The sequence below is a fragment of the Gorilla gorilla genome, chromosome 9 (genome assembly GCF_029281585.2).
Source record: "Gorilla gorilla gorilla isolate KB3781 chromosome 9, NHGRI_mGorGor1-v2.1_pri, whole genome shotgun sequence".
NCBI lineage: Eukaryota > Metazoa > Chordata > Mammalia > Primates > Hominidae > Gorilla > Gorilla gorilla.
Window position 1 is genome coordinate 133,170,268 of NC_073233.2, and position 21,345 is coordinate 133,191,612.

The 21,345-nt window shown below is 48.6% G+C and overlaps 1 protein-coding gene across 7 annotated transcripts in view; it reads left to right on the forward strand.

Moving 5' to 3' along the window:
* Positions 1 to 21,345, forward strand: part of PKNOX2 (PBX/knotted 1 homeobox 2) — a 267,659-nt gene that overhangs the window by 75,650 nt on the left and 170,664 nt on the right. The window lies entirely within an intron of this gene.

Genomic DNA, 21,345 nt, shown 5'->3' on the forward strand with positions numbered 1-21,345 from the left:
ATTTCTCCAGGGATAGTTGCATGGATCAAAGAGGAAAATACCTCATTAGACCCATTTATCATCAGAGCTAGCCAAGGAGAGCTTCCCGTATCTGGAGGAGCCTAGCGCTGTGCTTGCGATAGCTGGAGCCTAATTAATGCTGCTGTGATATGCGGCCATGCCATCCCCATGCTGGACCACTTCCAGTGGTTCTTTGCTATCCACAGGTTGAAGTTCAGCTTTCTTGGCCTGGCTGACCATGGGCTTCACAGTTCAACCCTGGTCTACTTTTCTAACTTCATCTCTCACCCTGCAGCTGCTCCCCATCCCTGTAAATACAGACACTCAGATACACAGGCACACTCCTATAGCTGAAACCCCAACTATGCCGGATTGCTCAATCTCCCCCAACAAATACTCTGTGTACTTTTATGCCTCGGTGCCTTTGCACATGCTGCTTATCTGGACTATCCTCAGCCTGGGCGGCCCTTGCTCATTTATCTCCTCTGTGACTTCCTCCTTACAGGCCTTCCCAGCCTCCCCCATCCCTATGCTGCTGCGTTCCTTTGCCTGTAGACCATCACAAGACTCAAACACAATTATTAGTCTATCTATCCATGTAAACCATTGAACCCCATTCTTCTTTCAATCCCAATACCTTGAATCGTTCCTGGTCATAACAGGTACCCTACAAGACTGATTAAGAGAAAGGAGGGGCCTGGCGCAGTGGCTCACGCCTGTAATCCCAGCACTTTGGGAGGGCAAGGTGGGCAAATCACAAGGTCAGGAGTTCGAGACCAGACTGACCAACATGGTGAAACCCCGTGTCTACTAAAAATACGAAAATTAGCCAGGCATGGTGGCTCATGCCTGTAATCCCAGTTACTCAGGAGGCTGAGGCAGAATTGCTTGAACCCGGGAGGTGGAGGTTGCAGTGAGCTGAGATCGTGCCACTGCACTCCAGCCTGGGTGACAGAGCAAGACTTCATCAAAAAACAATAACAAAAGAAACAAACAAAAAAAGAGAGAGAGAGAGAAAGGATGAAGGATGAATGTATAATTCAAGGTGAAGAGGGTGGAGTGATGGAGAGGTACTCTCCAGTTAAGCCCCCAAGCTCCAGGATGGATGGTGAAGGTGGAGGGGGATGGCGGCGGGGAGCAGGAGACTGATTTCTGCTGACACCATGCAGAGGTAGCTGCCTATCCATTCATCACCTTCATTTACAAGATGAGGAGGGGCACTTCATCTGTGGTTCCCCGTCTATGTGGGGGCCCTGTGCTTGGTGTGTCACTGTCTCATTTCGCACATGCTCACATGTGAGGTGGGTACTATTTTTGCAGAGGGAACTGAGGCTGGCCTGTTGTCATCGGAGGACAAGGCAGTGTTGGTCTGTAACTGGGCCCACTGGGGAACCCCAGGAGCATCTACCTGTAGGGAGGTAAAAGCTCCTATACTTCCCAGTCTCCCCTCTTCATACCCCCACCTGCCCATCCACCCATCCATCCTTACTGGAAGCTAAGCCGCTCTGGGAGTTTGCCCTACTCTCTCTCCCCACGACGCCAGGGTTCATACATGTTCTAGGATGCCTGCATGTACCTGCCTGTGTGTGTCTGCATGTGCTGGGGGCCTGAGTGGTGCACAGGCCCTGAAGGGTGGCCTCTGGTTACTGGTTCTGGACTGCTGCCCAGCTGGTGGGGGGACATCAGGGGTGGAGGTGTCTGCATTCCATGCTGGGGATGGAGCAGCCCAGGGGAAATGGCTCAGGTCTTCCTGTGCAATGCGGGGCAGGGATGGGGGGAGGGCAGATTGTGTGTGAGTGTGCGAGCGAGGCAGTCTTTCAGGAGAGTGGCGGGTGTGTCCTTCTTGGCTCCTGAGTTTTAGTGCCCTGCTTGTTGTTCTTTGTCGGGGCACATCTGTCCATGGCCTATCTCTTCATCTAGGCTTGCAATCATCCTAACGTCCCCATCATGCTCTGCTGAGCCTGTAGTGTTTCTAGGTACACAGTAGGTGCTCAACAAATGCTCAGTGAATGCAATGGATAAGTGAAGGATTGAACAAGTGTGCATTTTGGTGTCAGCAGACTTGGGTTCTGTTATTTACTTAGCTGGGAACTTGGGATTTAATTTTCTCATCTAGAAAGCAAGAATAATAATATTTCCTATTTTTTCTTGAAGGGTTGTTGGTGGAGGATTAAAAGAGATATGTGAAAGTGTTTTATACACTATAAAGCACTGCACAAATATAAGAGGTTATTACTATAATGGTTATCACACTTGAAGTGATCACTGTGTTTGAAAATTAGGGATTCTGTTTTCAGGAATGTAAAATCATCTAGGCCTGATTTGAACTATGGGACTTGTAGAGCAATGGTTATAGGAACTGATTCTAGATTCAGCCAACAGTGGGAGCTTTCAGGGCCTGGAGGCTCAGCCCAGAGGCCCTTGCCCTCTCCTCTTCCTGGTGGACTGTCCCTGGGGTGGGAGGATGAGTCTGAGAAAGTGGGCCATCTTTAGTTAAGCCACCTGTCCCCAAAGTGGGCCCATGGAAATGGTCTTCCCGAGTCTCTGCCATTGTCTGGACTCCATGTCTCGTTATCTTTGCATATGCTGTACCCTCTGCCAAAGATGCTTTTCACCCTTTTCTCCACTGGTCTTTTCACCTCTTGTGCCATAGTTGCTGCACTCTTTCCAGGCACCCAGGTTACCAAGTTTACTGCCATGAGGGAATCTATCACAGTATACCTGGGACTTTTTTTTTTTTTTTTTTTTTTTGAGATAGAGTCTCGCTCTGTCACCCAGGCTGGAGTGCAGTGGCATGATCTCAGCTCACTGCAAGCTCCGCCTCTTTGGTTCATGCCGTTCTCCTGCCTCAGCCTCCCGAGTAGCTGGGACTACAGGTGCCCGCCACCATGCCCGGCTAATTTTTTGTATTTTTAGTAGAGACGGGGTTTCACTGTGTTAGACAGGATGGTCTCGATCTCCTGACTTCGTAATCTGCCTGCCTTGGCCTCCCTAAGTGCTGGGATTGCAGGCGTGAGCCACCAGGCCCAGCCTGTACCTGGGACCCTTAAAGCCTGCCTCCCTTACCAGTGTGCACTGCCAGGGGAGGTACTGGGCTTCACTCATCGCTGGAGCTCCAGAGCCAAGTGGATGAATGGACGGAAGGATGAAAGATGAAGGGAAGGGTTGGAGCTTGGTAACTGCACAAGATTGGACCTTCTGAAGCACCCTGAGCTACAGGGCAAGGCAAGGAAGAAGAAGCTGCAGAGAGATCAGTACTGCCTTGCAAATCACCCCCACATTTCTGAGATATTTCCCAGCCAACCTCATGCTCCAAATGTCAGCAAGGCTGATCTTCCTTGGGGTCACAGGGTCTGGGGACCCCAGTCCCCTGTAGGTGGGTGTCTGGCCCTCAGCCAGCTGGGCAGTGAGGCCTACATGCTGGAGCTGTGTCCTGAGGATGGAGAGGCATCTGCCTGTTGCTGACTTCTAGAGGTGAGCAGTTCTCCACCTGGGGATGCAGACGCTGCCTCCCCTTATCCCCAACCCTTCCAGATCTGTCTCTTGGTGGGGTTGGCCCCAGCTGGCAAAGAATCTGCTATAAACCCTCCCAGGGACCTGGCTCCCTCGCCTTCCCCCTGAGTTGGAGGCATCTTGTGTCTTGCCTGCTCTAGGCCTTTCTCCACATTGCCCTCCCACTCCCAGCCCCAGGCAGCCTCAGCAAAGTGCCAGGGGGCTGGGAGGCTTTTCATTACCAAATGCACTGAACCTATTTGTGAGTGTTTTGCAAAGTGTTTAATCCAAGGTGTTCCCTCAATTAAATTAGTGCAAACATCTGTGTCCCACATCCACCTCCATTTGCATTCTGTGCCATTTATTACAGCGGGAAATTGGAAGGCACCTTAGGAATACTTAGGACTGAATTAGGCTAGGTTGGGGTGAGCATCTGGGGGAGGGCAGGGTGCTTGTGAGACTGATCTAGAAAGTGGATCCTTTTCCAGGCTGGGACTTGTGAGGACCCATTTCCTGGTGCAGGAGACCACGCGGTGGGTGGTGTCTGGGCTTGAGACCACCTGGTCTCATGGGGGAGACTGGGTGAATTTAATTAATGCCGCCACTCCCCACCTGGGACCATGTACCTGCAGAGGCAGGAGAAGTTCACTGTTGCTGTTTTATAACTTTAAACCCAATTTTTAAAAAAGTGTATCAAGTGACGCATCTGGGACTCTCCCTGGGGGAGCCCTTCCATGCTGGAAGGTGTGTGTTTTATCCTGAAACTACTCAGCCTTGGTGGCTGGCTGAGCATGGCTGGCAGCTTCTCTTCCCTTATGCCATGTGATCCCCATGACTGTCAAGTGTTATACTTTAGGAGTCCTACTAATATACCAGTCTAGGAGGCATCAGAGAATAGTTTCTGCTGTGTGACAGGCCTGTGCCAAGTGCTTCACATGCACTATCTGTGGTCACCCTCCACCAGCCCTCTGAGTCAGGACGAACCAGGGACTGGAGCTCAGAAAGGCCAAGCAACACATTCATGTTTCCACTGCTAAAAAGCAGAGCCACCAGGATTCAGACCTGGGTCTGCATGACGCCAAAGACTATGTGCTTTCCACTGCACTTGGAGGTCTCTCTCAAATGAAGCAATTGGACTTGGCTTTGAATCAGGAATGGTTCTGCCTCCCCAAATCCTCTGACCAGCAAGCCCTGGCCGGGTTGTACAGAGGCCCTGGTCCTAGCCTGCCCCCATTAGGATGGCTTATCCTGGGACTTCTGGGGACCTATGATGGGTAAGCTCAGGCTGCTGCTGACTCACCAGGAGAAGGGGAACCCTGGCTTCTGAGGGATGGGGCAGGGAGCAAAAGGAAAAGAAGTTTGAGGAGTGAAGGAGAGGCTCATAGGTTGCTGAAGGGACCTTAGTGGTTACTGAGTTTCTCAGTACTGAGTGAGGAAACTGAAATGCAGGCTGGTCTGGAACCTTAGGGCTCCCAACTACTGGGAGGGAAGTGATGCCAAGGCCTGGGAAAGTCCCAGGGTTTTGTTTTGTTTTGTTTTTAATGGTGAGTGCTATCTTTCTAGATACAAAATGTAAAATAAGATTGGAGCAAGAAACCAGGGTGGAAAGGGGATAGGAGGCTACTGTGGACCCCAGACCTCAGGAAGAAGAACCTCACCAATTCCTGGGGTTCTACCTAGAGATGTCCAGGGAACAGGAAGAATAGCCAGGAGGTGTCTTCATCTGTTTTGTGCTACTGTAACAGAATACCTGGGACGGGATAATTTATAGTAAACAGGAATTTATTTCTCACAGTTCTGGAGGCTGGGAAGTCCAGGATTAAGGTGCTGGCATCTGGCAGGGGCCTTCTTGCTGTGTCATAACATGGCAGGAGGCATCACATGGCAGAAGGACAAAACAGAGGGCCAGAGAGAGACAGAAAGAGGGACTGGGACACACTCCTGCAATAACAAACCCACTCCTGTGATAAAGGTGGCACACTCATGACCTAAACACCTCTTAAAGGCCCTGCCTTCCAATATAGTCATAATGGCAATTAAATTTCAACATGAGTTTTGGAAGAGACAAATGTTCAAACCATAGCAGGAATATTCCTGGGACATGCTGCTGGTGCTCATCTCTGCCTTCTCCTTCCCTGGTTTGCCCTGTGGTCTGGGCAGGACCACAGCATCTGGAGGAAGATGGTACAATGGAGGGACATTGAATTTGAGCTTAAATGTCTGCTCTCCCACTTCCTCCCTATGACCATGTCTTAGCCTTAGTTTCTCCGTCTATTAAAGAATAATAATGATCTCACCCCACAGGATTGTTGGGAATATTAAGGGAAATGTTAGGCATGCTTGACCCTAGATGGGGACTCAAGACATCACTGTGCATTTTGCTTTTTCTTCCACAGCTCCTGTCTACTTTTCCCTCTTAGGCCCTGTGCTTTGATCCTGGGCATTAGGGAGGCTGTGGAGATGAGGATGGGCAACCCCTGCTTCAGCTCACCCTCCTCACTTTCCCATTCTCTCTCCTCCTTCTCTCATCAAAAGACTTTAATAAATGCATCTCAGCATGTGGCACTGCCAGGGGCTTTACAAGAATAAATTGCTTATCCCAGCCCTTACTTCCTAGAAATGACAATCTACAATAAAAATGCATTTATTAAGCACTGGCTGTGTGTAGTACCCAGTGCTAGGCACAGCAGGGTTAGCCTGAAAACGACCCCCAGGGCCTCTTGTCTCCTCCCAGACCCCAACAGTTTCTGCTTTCTTTGGAATTGGCAGATCCCAGAACCATCTGCCTTTCCCGGCAGGATTTTAGGCTTCTGTACCCCTTTGTTCCTCTCTGCTTATCCACATGAGGTCCTCTTTGCCTAGAATGCCCTCTACACCCCATGTTTACCTGGTTGGAACCCAGTTTCCTGATGAGGAGTGCCTCTGTGACAACATCTGTGCTGGGCTCCTCTTCCTTGAGCTCACAGTGCCCACTGAGCATCCTCCTGGGACTCTTCCTCACGCTGGGTTTCTATACTGTCTCTACCAGAGGTGCCTAGCTCTAGTGAAGGGCACTAGAGGCCAAAGTATGATGTCCTAGAGCCAGCACAGGCCCTGGGGTCATCTCTTCTGCCTTGTCTGCAGGGCAGATTATGCCCAGTCCCTCCACAGCAGAAGAGAATGCTGGGTTATTGGAATGCCTTCCCCTCTCGTTAGCCTTTTGCACTCAATAAATGCTTGTTTTGTTGGACAACTTCAGCAGCCTCCTTCACTGGCATGCTTGAAGAAAGGTTGTCAGAGCAGCAGCCTCCCTCTCTAGTTTCCAGGGTGTTGAGTCTGAGAGCCCTTCCATGTCTCTGTTACTTGCAATTCTAATAAGGATTTGCTGTCTCCCCACCCAGCCTCAGGATATGGGATCTCCAGAGGTGCACAGGATAGGCAGAGAAGAATGACCCTTAATGTATTGCCCCTGTATCTTTGCCAAGGACATTCCCTTTTCCCAAAGTCTTTTTTTGCTCTCCACATGGCCGAATTCTTCCCATCCCGCTAGCTCCTATCCACCTCTTCCACAAAGTCTTCTTAAGAAGATCCTTCCGGGGAAAGCAATTTCTTCCTCCCAGAGCCCCTGGCCTGAAACTCCTGCCACTGACCATCCCAGGTATGTCTGTGTCTGTCCTTTTCCCCTGGGCCATGTCAGTCCTCGGTCCATGGCTGATGCTTCTGTAGCCCTTGCTCTGCCTGGCCTGGCTCTTGGCAAGTGCTGAATTTGCAATAGATGTTTCCCAAATGAACAAATGAACAGGGCTATTTCTTGTTTGTCTCAGAGGGAGGTGTCTGGGTTTTTCTCTCATCCACTGCTTGGAGTTTTCTGCTCCAGGGTTCTAATGAACCTGAAGGCAATTTGTCACTAGTTACTGGAAACTAGATGTTATGGCCAGCAAAAGAAAAGCAGGTGTTAAATTCTGCTTGGTATGCTGAGCAGACTGGAATTACTTTTGCACAGCAGCTCTGTCGGGTCCCAGGACACTGATACTCTACAGGCAAAGCCTCCAAAACAGAGTAAACAAGATGGGCCATTGGAATAAGAGAAGAAAATCTTGCGGCTTTACTTATTTGTATTTTTAAAAAATCTTATTTTACTTAGATTTCTATTTTTGAAATGTGTTTTATAAGACACATCATATACTGGTAGAGTAGTGTGGCTTATATACAATGTATATATTGTAACATATAATATAGATGTATTATATATAAGATATATAAGACATATATACAACACATACACATATATGATATGTTATATATAATACATGTTATGTATAACATGTTATATATACACATTATATATAATACATTTATATTATATGTTATAATATATACATTTTATACAAGCCACACTACTGTACCAGTATATGGTGTGTCCTATATGATGGGTCTCACTATGTTGCCCAGGGTGGACTTGAATTGCCCTCAAGTGATCCTCTGTCCATATAACATATATAATATATATATAACGTATATATATAACATATAATATACATTATATAACGTATATACATGTATATATACATACATATATGTATATATAACATACATAATATATATAACATATATAATATATTATATATAACATATATAATATATTATATATAATATATATAATACATATATACACACACATGTTTATATGTGTGTATCTTGAGGGTGATTATAAATTTTTACTGGTAGAGTTTTGTAAACATCTGGGGATCCTATTCCCCTGGGAATCTCCAGGTCCTAGGACATGGCAGGCACTTGCAAATGTGTGGCTGGACTCATACTGATTTAAATGGATACTATGGGATACTAATGGATACTATTGGAGAATCTTTTAAAGTTTTAAAATTTGACTTTGATTTGGTCCTCAATGATTTACTTCTAAATAGTATACCTAGAGAACCATGGTGCAGCAAATAAACAAGAATAGTCAGCCCTCTGTATCCATAGGTTCCACATCCACGAATTCAATCAACAGCAGATGAAAAATATTTGGAGAAAAGAAAAATGGATGGCTGCATCTTCACTGAGCATGTGCAGACTTTTTTCTTGTCATTATTTCCTAAACAATATAGTATTACAACTATTTACACAGCATTTGCATTGTATCAGGTATTATGGGTAATCTGGAGATGATTTAAAGTATATGGGAGAATATGTGTAGGTTATATGCAAATACAACACCATTTCATATCACGGATTCGAGTGTCCATGGATTTTGGTATCCAAGTGGGATCCTGGAACAAATCCCATGCAGATACCAAAAAACAACTGTATGTGCCTTCTGTGTACCAGGTTCTAAGATAGGAACTGGGGTGACAAAATTAAAATAAAAAATTTTTGGCTGCGCGCAGTGGCTCACGCCTGTAATCCCAGCACTTTGGGAGGCCAAGGTGGGTGGATCACCTCAGGTTGGGAGTTCAAGACCAGCTTGATCAACATGGTGAAACCCCCATCTCTACTAAAAATATTAGCCAGGTGTGGTGGCGCATGCCTGCAAACCCAGCTACTCGGGAGGCTGAGGCAAGAGAATCGCTTGTACCCGGGAGGCAGAGGTTGCGGTGAGCAGAGATCGCGCGGTTGCATTCCAGCCTGGGCAACAAGAGCAAAACTCTGTCTCAAAAAAAAAAAAAAAAAATTTAGACATGGGAGTCTCACTATGTTGCCCAGGCTAGACTCGAACTCCTAGCCTCAAATGACCCTCCCACCTCAACCTCCTGAGTAGCTGGGACTACAGGTGCATGCCACCATGCCCAGCTTGGGGTGATAAATTTGAGGTCCTTCACCTCAAGTTACGTATATTTCTTTTTTTCAAAAACAAACAAAAATAACTAAACAAGAAATTTTTGTAATGTATATTTTCAAACAGATTTCAAAAAAGAGAACAAGCAGTAGATCACGAACTCCATGTACTCATTACCCAGCTTCAGCAGCTATCAGCCCTCCCTCTTCAGTGGGGTTGTTTGGAAACAAGTCCCAGGCCTCATATCATCTCCTCTGCAAGAGCTCCGGTGCGCACAGCCTTTTAGAGACAGGCAGACTTCTCAACAAATGCTGCTGTATTGCAGGAGCTGTGCCAGACCCCACTGGAAAGACCTGGGCCTAGCGCTAGTCTGGAGGGATCACTACTCCCTGGGGAAAGCAGAGATAGGTCAGGAATGATTTTTATATCGAGGGTGTCTAGGCTGAGTCACTAGGCTTAACTTCTAGGCTCCTGTGTTGAAATTTCAGAACGACGGAGGTGACCTGCCAGATAAGGACTGAATATGAGAGGAAGACACACCTATCGGAGGAGACTGCAGGCTTTCACACAACATAGATGGAGCACTTACAGCTCTCACAGTCCGCCTCCCTTATCCCACAATGGGGAAACTTAGGCTCAGAAAGCTGAGGCCTCCTCCCCACAGCTGCACAACTGGAGATCGGCAGGGCAGAATGGGGCTGGGCCCAGGTTCCTCCCTCTGCCTCCCCTCAGCATATGGGGGACCCCTGGCCGTGCCAGGCTGGGCTTGCCTTTTTCACACACCCAGGTTTCTGTGGCTGGGAACAGCATAACGCTGATCGCCCAACAGGCTCTGGGCTGCGGGCGCCCCTCCACCGCCTGGCAGCTTCTGGAGGGGGCCAGCGGCCTGTAGCCCCCGAGTCATCACGGGAGGCATGTGACTTCTTCTTTCTTCCTGTACAAGTTGAGCACTTGCCACCCTGCTGTCTGTTTTTCCTTGCTAAGGTTCAGTTCTAATTATGTTGATTTTCTTCATCCCACCCCCTCCTGGAAGCTTATTAGGTTGAATATTTTTATTTATTATCATTTCGCCCAACTCCTGCCAGCATTTCCAATTACTCTCCCCGCTTCCTTGTAATTGTCTTTCTGTAATGGCTCTGAAACAATTGCGCTAAATGAGGTGTCTCCTGGAAGATGAGAGTCTCACTTCATTAAAGGCTAATGTATTCTCAGCTCCAGCTCTGTGGGGCTAGCTTGGAAGGAAGACATTTAAACAGCTTCTTTTATTTTATAGGGAGCAACTTTTCAGCGACAAAGATGTCTGTGGGGTATATGTGTATGTGTGTGCGTTGCCTGGATTTTAATTTAAAGAAAGTTTATGAAATAGTGTAAGTCCCTTTATTGATGAGACTCTGTTCTCAGGGAGCTGAGATCTACACAGATGGGGTGCAGGGGAGCAAGAGGGGAAGGGGCAGTTGATTCTGAGGTCCGCCTGCCTTTCTGCTGGTTCCCAACCCATCCTCTCTTCCTCCATTCCTGCTGGCTCAACCCCCAGATGGATTCATGCCTCCATCCTGTGTTTCTACCTCCTCATTATATATAAGCTCAGATTCCACTGTGGTGACGGCCTCAGTGATGTTATTTTATAACAATCAAGTTTTTTTTTAGTTCATATATCCTTCTCTTCATTGTTCATTCATTTGTTCTATTGTCATTCATTCAACACCTGTCCATTGCCCACTCTGTTCAGGCCTTATTCAGGTTAGAGATATGCCTTTTGGAGCTTATAGAACGGTAGCAAAGAGAGACAGCTGACAAGTAAGCAGGCACCTCTAGCACAATATGTTAAGTGCCTCCATCAGGCAAGGCCGCAGTGCTAGTCAAGCGGTGAGGAGGGCACTTTGTGAAACTTTGTGGGATCAGGGCTGATACCTGAAGTGGCCAGGGAGTGAGTGGAAGTACTCCAGGCAGAGGGAGCCTGGTAGCCAGAGAGGGCTTGGCTGATGAGGTGAAATGCAAAATTTCCCACATTTCAGGAGCATCGTGAGGGACAAAGGCTGTGGGGAAAGCTGGGGCTGGAGACTCTGGAGAGTCTCGAAGGATGTGGAAGAGTTTTAAGCAGGACATTGATTTGGCCAGATCTGTGTTTTGGAAAGGTGGCCCCTGCTTCAATATGTGGAATAGATTGGAGGAAGGCAAAAAAAGAGACAAGGCAAGGAGACCTTGCAGGAAGCTGTTGCCAGAGATTACGATGACCTGCCTGAAGCCAGAGGCAGCGGAGAGAGAGACCTGTGTACCTTTATGAGGTGTTTCAGATGGAGAAATGGCAGGCTCAGAAGGGGGAGTGGTGGGAGGTAGAGGAGGCACCAAGGATGGGCTCTAGGTTTCTGGTTTGGGCAACTGGTGAATGTTGAGTGGTGGGGTCCTGAAAACGAGGACAAGGTGTGGTACCCAATGAGAGGTCCATGTAGCTCCCCCGGGCTGCGAGATGACCAGGCACAAATCCCAGCAGACGCTGGCCACCCTGGTCACTGTCACCACAGAACCTCTACCAACCCGGCCTTTGGGTTGGAGGTGGCATCAGGGTTGCAGGTGGCATCAGCTTACTCCTTCAGGGGGTCATAGACAGCTGCATCTGTCAAGTTATTAAAGGCATCTGGATGCTGTGAGCTGTCCGCTAAGCAGGTCACCGATTGGCTCCAACTTCTGTCCCAGGCAACAGAACTCATACCAAGGCCTTCGGCTGTTCACCAGCAGCTCCCAGGGTCAAAGGCTACCTCTTCTAAGGGAGTTGTCATTGCACAGTCAAGAACGAGTAGGAAGGCCCTTCCTGATATGTTTGGGTTGGAAGTGAAGAATTTAAGTACAACCAAAAATATCTTTATGCTTCTGAGGCATTTGCTTAGGGTCCCTGGAAGCTTGCCCGCAACACTCGTGGTGATAGCAATAAAAATCGTAATAAAACTTTTTCACATTTATCAGGGCCTACTCTTGTCCCAGATACTCTTTGAAGCACTTGCATGATAGCCTCTCAGTCCTATCATGTAGATATTATCATTTTTTCTGTCATAAAGAGGAGGAAACAGAGGCACAGGGAGAAGTACGCAGGCTACTGGGCCTCCCCTGTGGCAGTTTCCTTCTCAGAATGAAAGAAGGAAGGAGAGAGTCCTGGCCAGAGCCTGTTTGGGTGTGAGTGAGGAGGAGAGGAGGGTGGCTCAGCCCTGCCCTCTGCTTGCTGTTCTGCTGCTCCTCATGTGCACGTGTCCTTCAGGGTCCTGTGCAAATGCCACCGACGGTCCCAGGCAGAGCTAGGACTTCCTTCCTCCCTGGTTCCCAGACTTCATACATTTCTCAGTGATAGTACCGCTGATTTGTCGTGATTCCTTGGCATGGCTGTCACCTCATTTCTACCTTGGGTTTTCCCAAGGAAGGATCCTGGCTCACTCATCTCTATCACTGGCACCCAGCACAGAGCCTGGCACCTAGTAGGCTTTCTATGAATAAATAAATGCTATTAGGGAGGCCAGGATGCTCAGGAGGGACCCTGGAGGTCGGAGTCAAAGAGGACCCCCTGGTTCCCTTCATCACAGGAGCAGCAAGGCGTCTAGATATGCCGCAGATTGGACTCAGCTCTTCCCAGGGACCCACTTGGTAATAAGGGGGCGGTTGTCAGGAACACAAATCCCTCTGCACTCTGGGGAAATGTGGGGGTTGGGATAAGTGCTCCTGCTGGGTGGGAGCATCGAAGGAAGCCGCGTCTGGCTGGATGTTTATCCTGATGAGGTGCTTATGTAACACCAGGCTTCCTCCAGCTCCTAGGGACTGAAGAGTGCGCACACCAAGGAAACAAACAAATGGAGATGCGAACCGCTTGTGCCATTAGACAACTGAAGGGAAGAGGTGTACACATCTGACGTCCTCAGCAAAAATTTAGTACCAGGGCAATTTCCAAACCGCTTTTTACAAAGAAAAAAATGTCTCTTTATATATTCCAAGTGTAAAAACTCACCAATGGCTTCCATCTCCCTGAATCTCAGATGGTGCACTGATGGCCATTTGCCAGGGCTGCAAAGGGGCGATGGGGTTCCTGGAGGTTCTACCCAGCCCACCTCCCTGCCATGGGGCTGATGCCACCTCCTCAGCAGCTCCCTCCTCACCCAGTGGGATCTGCCTGAGGGCAGCAAGGGGAGAAAAAAAGGGAACGCAGTCCCAGGTCTGAGCCAGGAGTCCTGGTCTTGAGGCCTGATCACTAAATGGCTATGTGACCTTGGGCAAGTGGCTTACCATTCTGAGCCTCAGTTTCACATCTGTACAATGAAGAGAACAGTCAGTTCTGACCCGCCTAACTCACTGGCTTGTTCTGAATACCTGTACCCTGCACAGGTTGTGTAGGGGATCACAACCGCATTGTGACACTACCTGTCATCCAAGCTGGGTCAAAGCTGAGCCCCAGGTGCAGGTGAGTAACATGGCATCCCCTGCTTGCTCTAGCCAACCTTCTTTTCCTCCTGCTCCAGAGCTGAGCCCTGTTCCCACCTCACCTTCTGTAACATTGATGGCGGTGTCCAGGTGAATTCTAAGTCTGAGGTCCGAAGGGGCTCTTGGAAACAGCAGATGGGGATGGCAAGTGGCCTGCACACTGCTGGACAGTGGATGGTTTAGGGTAAGAAGTCTTAGAATCCTGGAATGGAGCTAAGTGGAAAATCACTTTACGCACTTCTTAAACATGTATTAAAGACTTACCACACACCTGGCATTGTGCTAGATATTGAGGATGCAACGCGAATGATACACAGTCCCTGTCCTTTCAGAGTTTGCTGTCTAGCAAGTATTCCAGATTAATGCCCATTTACCACCATTTTATAGATGAAAAAATAAGGCTGCCCAGGAGGGAAAGTGACTATCCTGGCCACATGGCTGGTTAGTGCCCTTAGCAGGATCAAAAATCAGCATTGTGAAGATTAAACGAGCGAATGCATACCCAGGACTCAGAGCCGTGCCTGGAACCACCCAGTGAGGGTTCTCTACATGTCTCCATGACATCTCCAGACTCCGGGAGCATTTCTGTGATGTCTCAAGACCCCTCATTGCCCTGAGCTCTAGCCTCACTCATATCATGAGGTTGGGCATTTGAAATGAGCCCAGCCCACCCCCGGGATGAGACTGACAAAGGCAGGACAGGGATGACAGTGGGTCCTGAGGCCCTTGACCCTGGCTCTTATGGGAGCAACCTGGGCATTTTGTTCCTTTATTCAATCAATGCTTATGGAGAGCTTGCCCCATGCCAGGCACTGGGGCTCATTGCTGAATGGCACCAACAAGGCCCCAGCCCTCAAGGAATTTCTGTGTTAGTGGGGAAGGGGATTGGACAATCAACTATAAATAAACAAATAAACCAGATATTTTCAGAATGAGACAAGAGCTGTCCAAGTCACATGCGGGGTGACGTACTAGAGAGTAACAGGGTGGTTGTTGGGAGGTGGGGGGCAAGGTGGGGGACGGGCTTTGTTCACTTCTGGAAGTCGCCCTGCCAAATGAGCAGGGTTCTGGAGAGACTCTGCCCGGCACCAACACACCAGAGTCTCCCAAGCTCAGCATTCCAAATAAAGGTAATCAATACTGAGATGGTCTCTACCCTTCCCAGCCCCTTGCCCACAGCTAGAAGTCATGTATCTAGTATAGGCTACCTCAGTTTTCACCAGTATCCCCTTGGAGGGCTCCATGACCTCCCTTCATCAAAATCTGGAATCAGGAGTAAAATACAGAAAGACCAGGGCTGTTCCTCTGATGCTCCTCGGGCCTGAGTTCTCCAATCTCAGGAAATGAGGGAACTTAGCCTGCTGGGAAGACGGTGGGGATGGACTCCAGGCTGAAACGTCAGGGTGAAACTTCCAGAACTGAGAAGCCACAGAAAATATTTTATTCCAGGGCAGTGGCAACTGCTGGGGAGCTACAGCAGCCTCCCCATTCCATGAACAGGGGAAGACCCAAGACACAGTTTCCAAGGCACTTCAGGGCCCAACTAAACAAAGCCAGGAGCCTGCCTAGGACATCAGACAAGCAGAGATAAAAAGGGCTTCAGGGACTGGGTTTCTGTATGTGGGTGCCCACTGAGTCTGTCTCTTCAGAAGTCTTCAGAATCAAGTATCCTCCTTCCTCTGGGACTGTTCCCCACCACCCTAAACCCTGGGCAGGCACCTCAGGTGAAAACCAGGAAGAAGGGAGGTTTTCCTGACCAGGTAGTACCCACTGTGTGCGTTTGGGGCCGGGAAAGGGCACCCAGACTCCATCCAGCAAGTTCCTGGTGCCACCAAACCAGTGCTGGGGTTGCCAGGCCCCAGGTACACACTTATCTCTGGGGATTGGTGGTCAGCTGTGCCTCCCCCTGCCAGTCCTCATCCTTGAGCCCCTGAACCTCAGAGCTCCATTTTTGTTCACCAACCCCCTGACTTGGCAGCCCCCTGAGAGATACTTTTTTTCCAGATAGCCACTTCCTGCTTTCTTAGCAGATCAATCCTGCTGCTCTTCTCTGGCTCAGCTGCTGTAGTGGCTGCAGATTTCTTAGTAATGATCTTCCTCCAGGAGCAGGGGAGAGAGAGGCTTCTGCTTCCGTTGCAGCCGCCTCTGTCTCAGCTGCCAACATCAAAGCTTTCCTTGTGGCTTTGGTAGAATGTTGAGAATTGCGAGATAATTAAGTTGCATTTCTGTGCATTGTTTACTGTTGCTCTCAACCAATCACTATTCCATAGGGGCTAATCTGTGTAGGGTTTTTTTTTTTTCCTTCTTCTTTGCAGTGCTTGTTTGTACCACATTCTTCATTATGCTTCAGTTACAATTTTAATTTTACTATTATTAAATCTTCCCCAAAGCTGTATTATTCTGTGCCTCTGAGCTGGAATTCCTGATATGGGGACTGTTTGCATCTGGGCCTGTTCACAAATGATTGTTCTTGTTTACAAAAGAACATACATTAAAACTCAGCACTAGAGGAATCCCTGCTCCTTTTCCTCTTCGCTGTCCCCGGCTGGCTCACCTGCTTGTCGGAGGTAGGGGAGAGGGGAGAGGGGAAGCAGGAACCATCTGGTACTTTCTGAGATTGTGCTGTTGATAGAACATCTTCATGGCCTCCAATGGTCAAACCCGCCTCCAGTGGCCAAAGAAGCCAAGTGCAGGGGCTGGCCAGTGAGCTGGAGGCTGTTTTCAAGGCCTGCAGGATCCCAATAGGATACCTCCATGTTTATTCCAGCAATGGTTAGGAGTACGGGCTTCGGAATCGAACAAATCTGGATTTGAAATCCAACTTCTTCATTTACTAAGAATCTGACATTGGGCAGTTAGTAACTTCTCTCAGCCTCAGTTTCCCTGCTGTAAAAATGAAGAAGCAGCAGCTGACGATCCTGCCCACAGGTAAGGATGAAAAGGGATGACGTTTTAAAACAGTGTCCACCACATGGCAAGGACTTAGTGAAGGGTAGGTAAATTTAGGTTGCCCTTTTCATCGTCATTGTCACTCTACCATTCTGTCTCCTGTCTGTTTTGTTTCCATTTTGCTGCCCCTCTGAAGCTTGTCTGCTCACTTAGACTTTGCATGAGAGCTCGGAGGCTCAGGCCTGCCTCTGGTCTCATCATTAAGCCAGTGGCGTGGAGTAGGAAGCACTTTCCCTATAGCCTTAGTGACTGTTAACGGCAGGAATTTTTTAACCTGCCTTCCCAAGAAGGAAAAGTGGCAGGCTTCAGGGCACCTGAGCTTGCAGAAAGAATTCAGCCCTGCCCCAGTTGAAGATGGCCTTCCCTGGGGTTTTAGGACCCCAGAGCCAGCTGCCAGCCCCCTACTGCCTTATTGTCAGGTCCCAACCCTGGCAGAACCAGTGCAGCCGGTCACCAAAGCTTTCTTCCGCCACACCCACCCCAGCACCCCTGCAACCTCAGCTTCCTCATAGACTTTCCTTAGCTTCTTTCTTCCTGTCACCCTGTCCCCTCAAGCACCACGCACACACTAAAACCATAACTTTTTCCCCCTCTTTCCCATTATCTCTAACCCATATACTCCGGGAAGTTTAATTTGTTCTCGGTAGTAATCACCATTAACTAGAAATTGTCTTTCTCTGTGTAAACACGTCATTAGTGAAGCTGGTTTTCTGCAGGGTCCAGATTTCATTTTTATTAAAATGAAACACTTTCAGGCACCTCACTGTGTCCAAGGAAAGAGAGTATAATTTTAACCCATTGGGTTGGCCACAGATAATTGGGCTGGCATTTGATTGGACGATTAGGGAAATATCTTCTTTGCATGCAGTATAATTTGCATTTTTTTCCCACTTATATGAAGCTAAGTCATGCTTTCGTACACAGGCAGTTTTAATGAGCATTATAAATCCTAATGAATATATTTTCATGTTCATTTTATTGGCTTGTTTTTATTACTAGAGGTCTGAAAAACAGGGCCAGAGAGGGAGCTGCAGAGGAAATGTCAGGGGAGAGAAGCACTGTGGCAGCCTTCTGCCCCCTCCCCTGCTGCCGCCCTGGCTGCCAGAGGGTGGATGACTGGCAGGGTGGGGTCACCCAAGTCCTCTTTAACCCAAACCAGAAGTTGCTTTGGGTCCCCTGGGGATGCAGAGAACATGTCTCTTGCCTCGGGGCCAGAGGAGCTCCTGCTGCAGCCTCAGCCTCAGCTCCAACAGTGACAGAAGCCATGAAAACAGCAAACCCTAGTTCATCATGGTCTGCCATGGAAGAGGGAGTGAAGTATTTCTGCATAGTGTCGGACACATACTAGGATCTCAGTGCAGGTTAATCAAATGGAATCTGATTGAATTCTTCTTCACAAGGAGCCAGCCACCACATCCAGAGTATTCATTCTCGGTCATGACACTGAAAGGCAATTAACAAGTGTACAGAGCATGAATTTTTCCTGGATGATTCAGGAGGTTCTTCAAAATCCTAGGGTCTTTGCACATCATTGTGAGTATCAATTCTCGGTCCCAGAGTTTTGCTTATCTCTAAAATGAGAGGATACATTCATTCATGCATTCATTCACTCACTCATTTAAGACGCATGTTGGACACCCACTATGTTCTAGACACTGAGCCAGGACATACATAAGGTAATCCCTAAGATTCCTGCCAGCTCTGACAATTTTTTTTATTCTGCAATAAGTGACCAATAACGTGAGATTTTTGTTCCAGTTTGTGGCTTTGGTTCTCAAATCACTCCCCGGGTGATTTTAGAGTTGGGTCTCTTTTCATTAGGCACCTTAAGTACCTCTGTTGTACCCTGGCCCCCCTGCATATCAGCAGTCCCAGGCGTCCACACCACTGAGGCCTTTTATCCCTGCTCCCCACACTGAGGCTGACCTGTGGACTTCTGCGTGGCCCTTTACCTTTGCCTCCGGCTGAAGGGCATCCTTGGCATGTCTTCCTTTGGGATCCTGGGGATGGCCCACCTGCCTTGGCTTTGAAGGCCTGGCCCACACTGGGCCATGGGATCTGCTATGGGCAGGCTGGCTGGGAGTCTGCTATGGCTTCACACGTTGTCTACTTACTGACCTACTGCACCTCACCACACAGCCTGCTTTCGGTTGACTGTCCTAACCCCGTCCTAACTCTCCCATCCCACCCCCATTCTTTTTTTTTTTAATTCTTTTTTTTTTTTTTTTTTTAAAGAGACAGGGCCTTGCTCTGTTGCCCAATCTGGAGTGCAGTGGCACAATCACAGCTCACTGTACCCTCCAGCTCCTGGGCTCAAGCGATCCTCCTGCCTCACTCTCCCCGACAAGGACTACAAGCACATCACCATGCCCAGCTATTTTTTGCTTGTTTGTTTTTTGTAGAGATGGGGTCTTGCTATGTTGCTCAGGCTGGTTTTGAATTCCTGGCCTCAAGTGATCCTCCCGCCTCAGCCTCCCAAATTGCTGGGATTATAGGTGTGAGCCATCATGCCTGGCCCAATTTTTGTTTTATGGTTTTTTTGTCTGCTTGTTTTGTGAGATGAAGTCTCGCTCTGTCACCCAGGCTGGAGTGTAGTGGCATAATCTCAGCTCACTGCAATCTCCACCTCCCAGGTTCAAGCGATTCTCCTGCCTCAGCCTCCTGAGTAGCTGGGACTACAGGCACGTGCCACCACATCCAGCTAATTTTTGTATTTTTAGTAGAGACGGGGTTTCACCATGTTGTCCAGGATGGTCTCAATCTCCTGACCTCGTGATCTGCCTACCTCGGCCTCCCAAAGTGCTGGGATTACAGACGTGAGCCACCATGCCCAGCCTGTTTTATGTTTTTTTTTTAATCAGAAAGGTGATTGATGCTCACATAGGTTGGGAGTTTTGAGGATGTTTGAGAAGTTAATTCAAGTAAAGACGAGTTCAGTTGCCTTTGCCACCATCTCTTCAACATGGCAGCTCAGTGCTTGGGGGTGACATCTCCCTAGTAGCTGCAGGCTTTCGTGAGTTGCATTTGGGAGGTCAGCCCTGTTTTCCATTAAGACTACATCTTCTGCCGCCCCCACCTCTCCATGCACACACACGACTGAGGACGTCTCGCTGTGGCCTTGAGGACAACTTTATGTTTTCCTGCTATACAAGAGATGTTTACTGAACAAACACCACATGCTAGATTCTGTGAGAAACAGGAGAAACTAGCAAAGAGGCCTTGTGGAGAAGTGGGAAGGAAGCTGGCCCACAGTGGAAGGCCTCAGTGAATTTCTGACTTTGCTACTTTCTGCTGTGTGGCCTCAGGTAAGCATCTCACCTTCCTGGGCCCCTTTTTCCCCATCTATAAAATGATAATAATAATTACCTGTGGCACAGTAAGTGATAGGGATTTAAATGAGATGCTGATTGTGGTAATGACCTGGAAACTGTAAATGCTGGTCATTTTTCAGGTGGAATGTGACCAAGTTCCAAAGCGATTTGGATCGTGGGTCCTGGGTTATAGCCTATTTCTTGTCTTGGAAGGGCTGGTGAGGGGGAAAAGGGATGTTTGCTGTCAGGATGGGATGTTGCTGCTTCCTGGAGTCACATATTTATGTTATCTGTCTTTTCTAAAGAGGAGAAACAGAGAAAGGGCTCTGGCTGGAGTTCACCATTGGGATGGTTTCATAGATCTGGTTTCAACCTCACCACCACATAAGACCATGATTGCCAAGCGAGTGCCTGCACTTTGCCTTAAGAAATGAGCTCAAGTTGAGGCAATGTGCAATTCAGGGTGCCCTGCAGCTAAGCACTGATTTGTCTCTGCTGCATGTGGTAGATCAGCCTTGTCTTCCTTTAAGACTGCAAACTTCTGGACAGGGGTCCTTGTGGAGACTTCTTCCGCATGCTCCCTCCTCACCACTGCACTCTCAGTGGTAGGCTCAGGGTTGGTCATTTGTTCAAGAACTGCCTTTCAGTGACCTCATTGGCCAGAAGCAGGAGCACCAGTGATACTCTCAGCAGGGCATCTCACCCCCAAGTCAAGGCTGAGTGTCTGCAACTGACCAGCTGGTCTTGCTCAAAAGGGAGAACATGGCCAGAGGGAGCAGAGCATCAGCTCCAATGCCGCTCTTCCCAATCTGCAAACACAATAGAATTAACTGGCCTGAGACACCAAATTTTTGTGAAAAAGGTGGTGTAAGTGCAAAAGCAATCTGCTGGCCCATTGCAGAGCCAGGTCTTAAATTACAGAGTGTAATGGTGTTGGCACATTCCGAACTGTTCCCTGAGTCCCTTGGCATTCCTGGAGCCAAGGCTTCACAGACAGAGCAACTTCCCAACAGCCCAGGAGGGTGCGGGGATGCAGAGCAGCCCTCCAGTCCCCTGCAACCAACTATTTTAGGGCAGCTGGAGGGGAAGAGCACTAAGAAGGGTGTTAATTCATTATGAGCCGTGATGGGGCACTGGAGGGGAGAAGTGGGCCCACCTGCTCACAAGACGCCTTTGGTGTCAGATCCAGCTCTAGATGAGGAAGGGCTGAAGAGTAGGGGCCAGACAGTGAGACAGTGGAGGCGGCACGGCGGTGGGGGCGGGGGGGGGGGGTGTTCTTTATGCAGCTGCGTCTCCCCTTGGGCCGGAAGGAGTGATGACTCTGGAGAGGTGGGGACGAAGGTCAGAACAGACCATGAGGAATGAAAGGACGCTTGT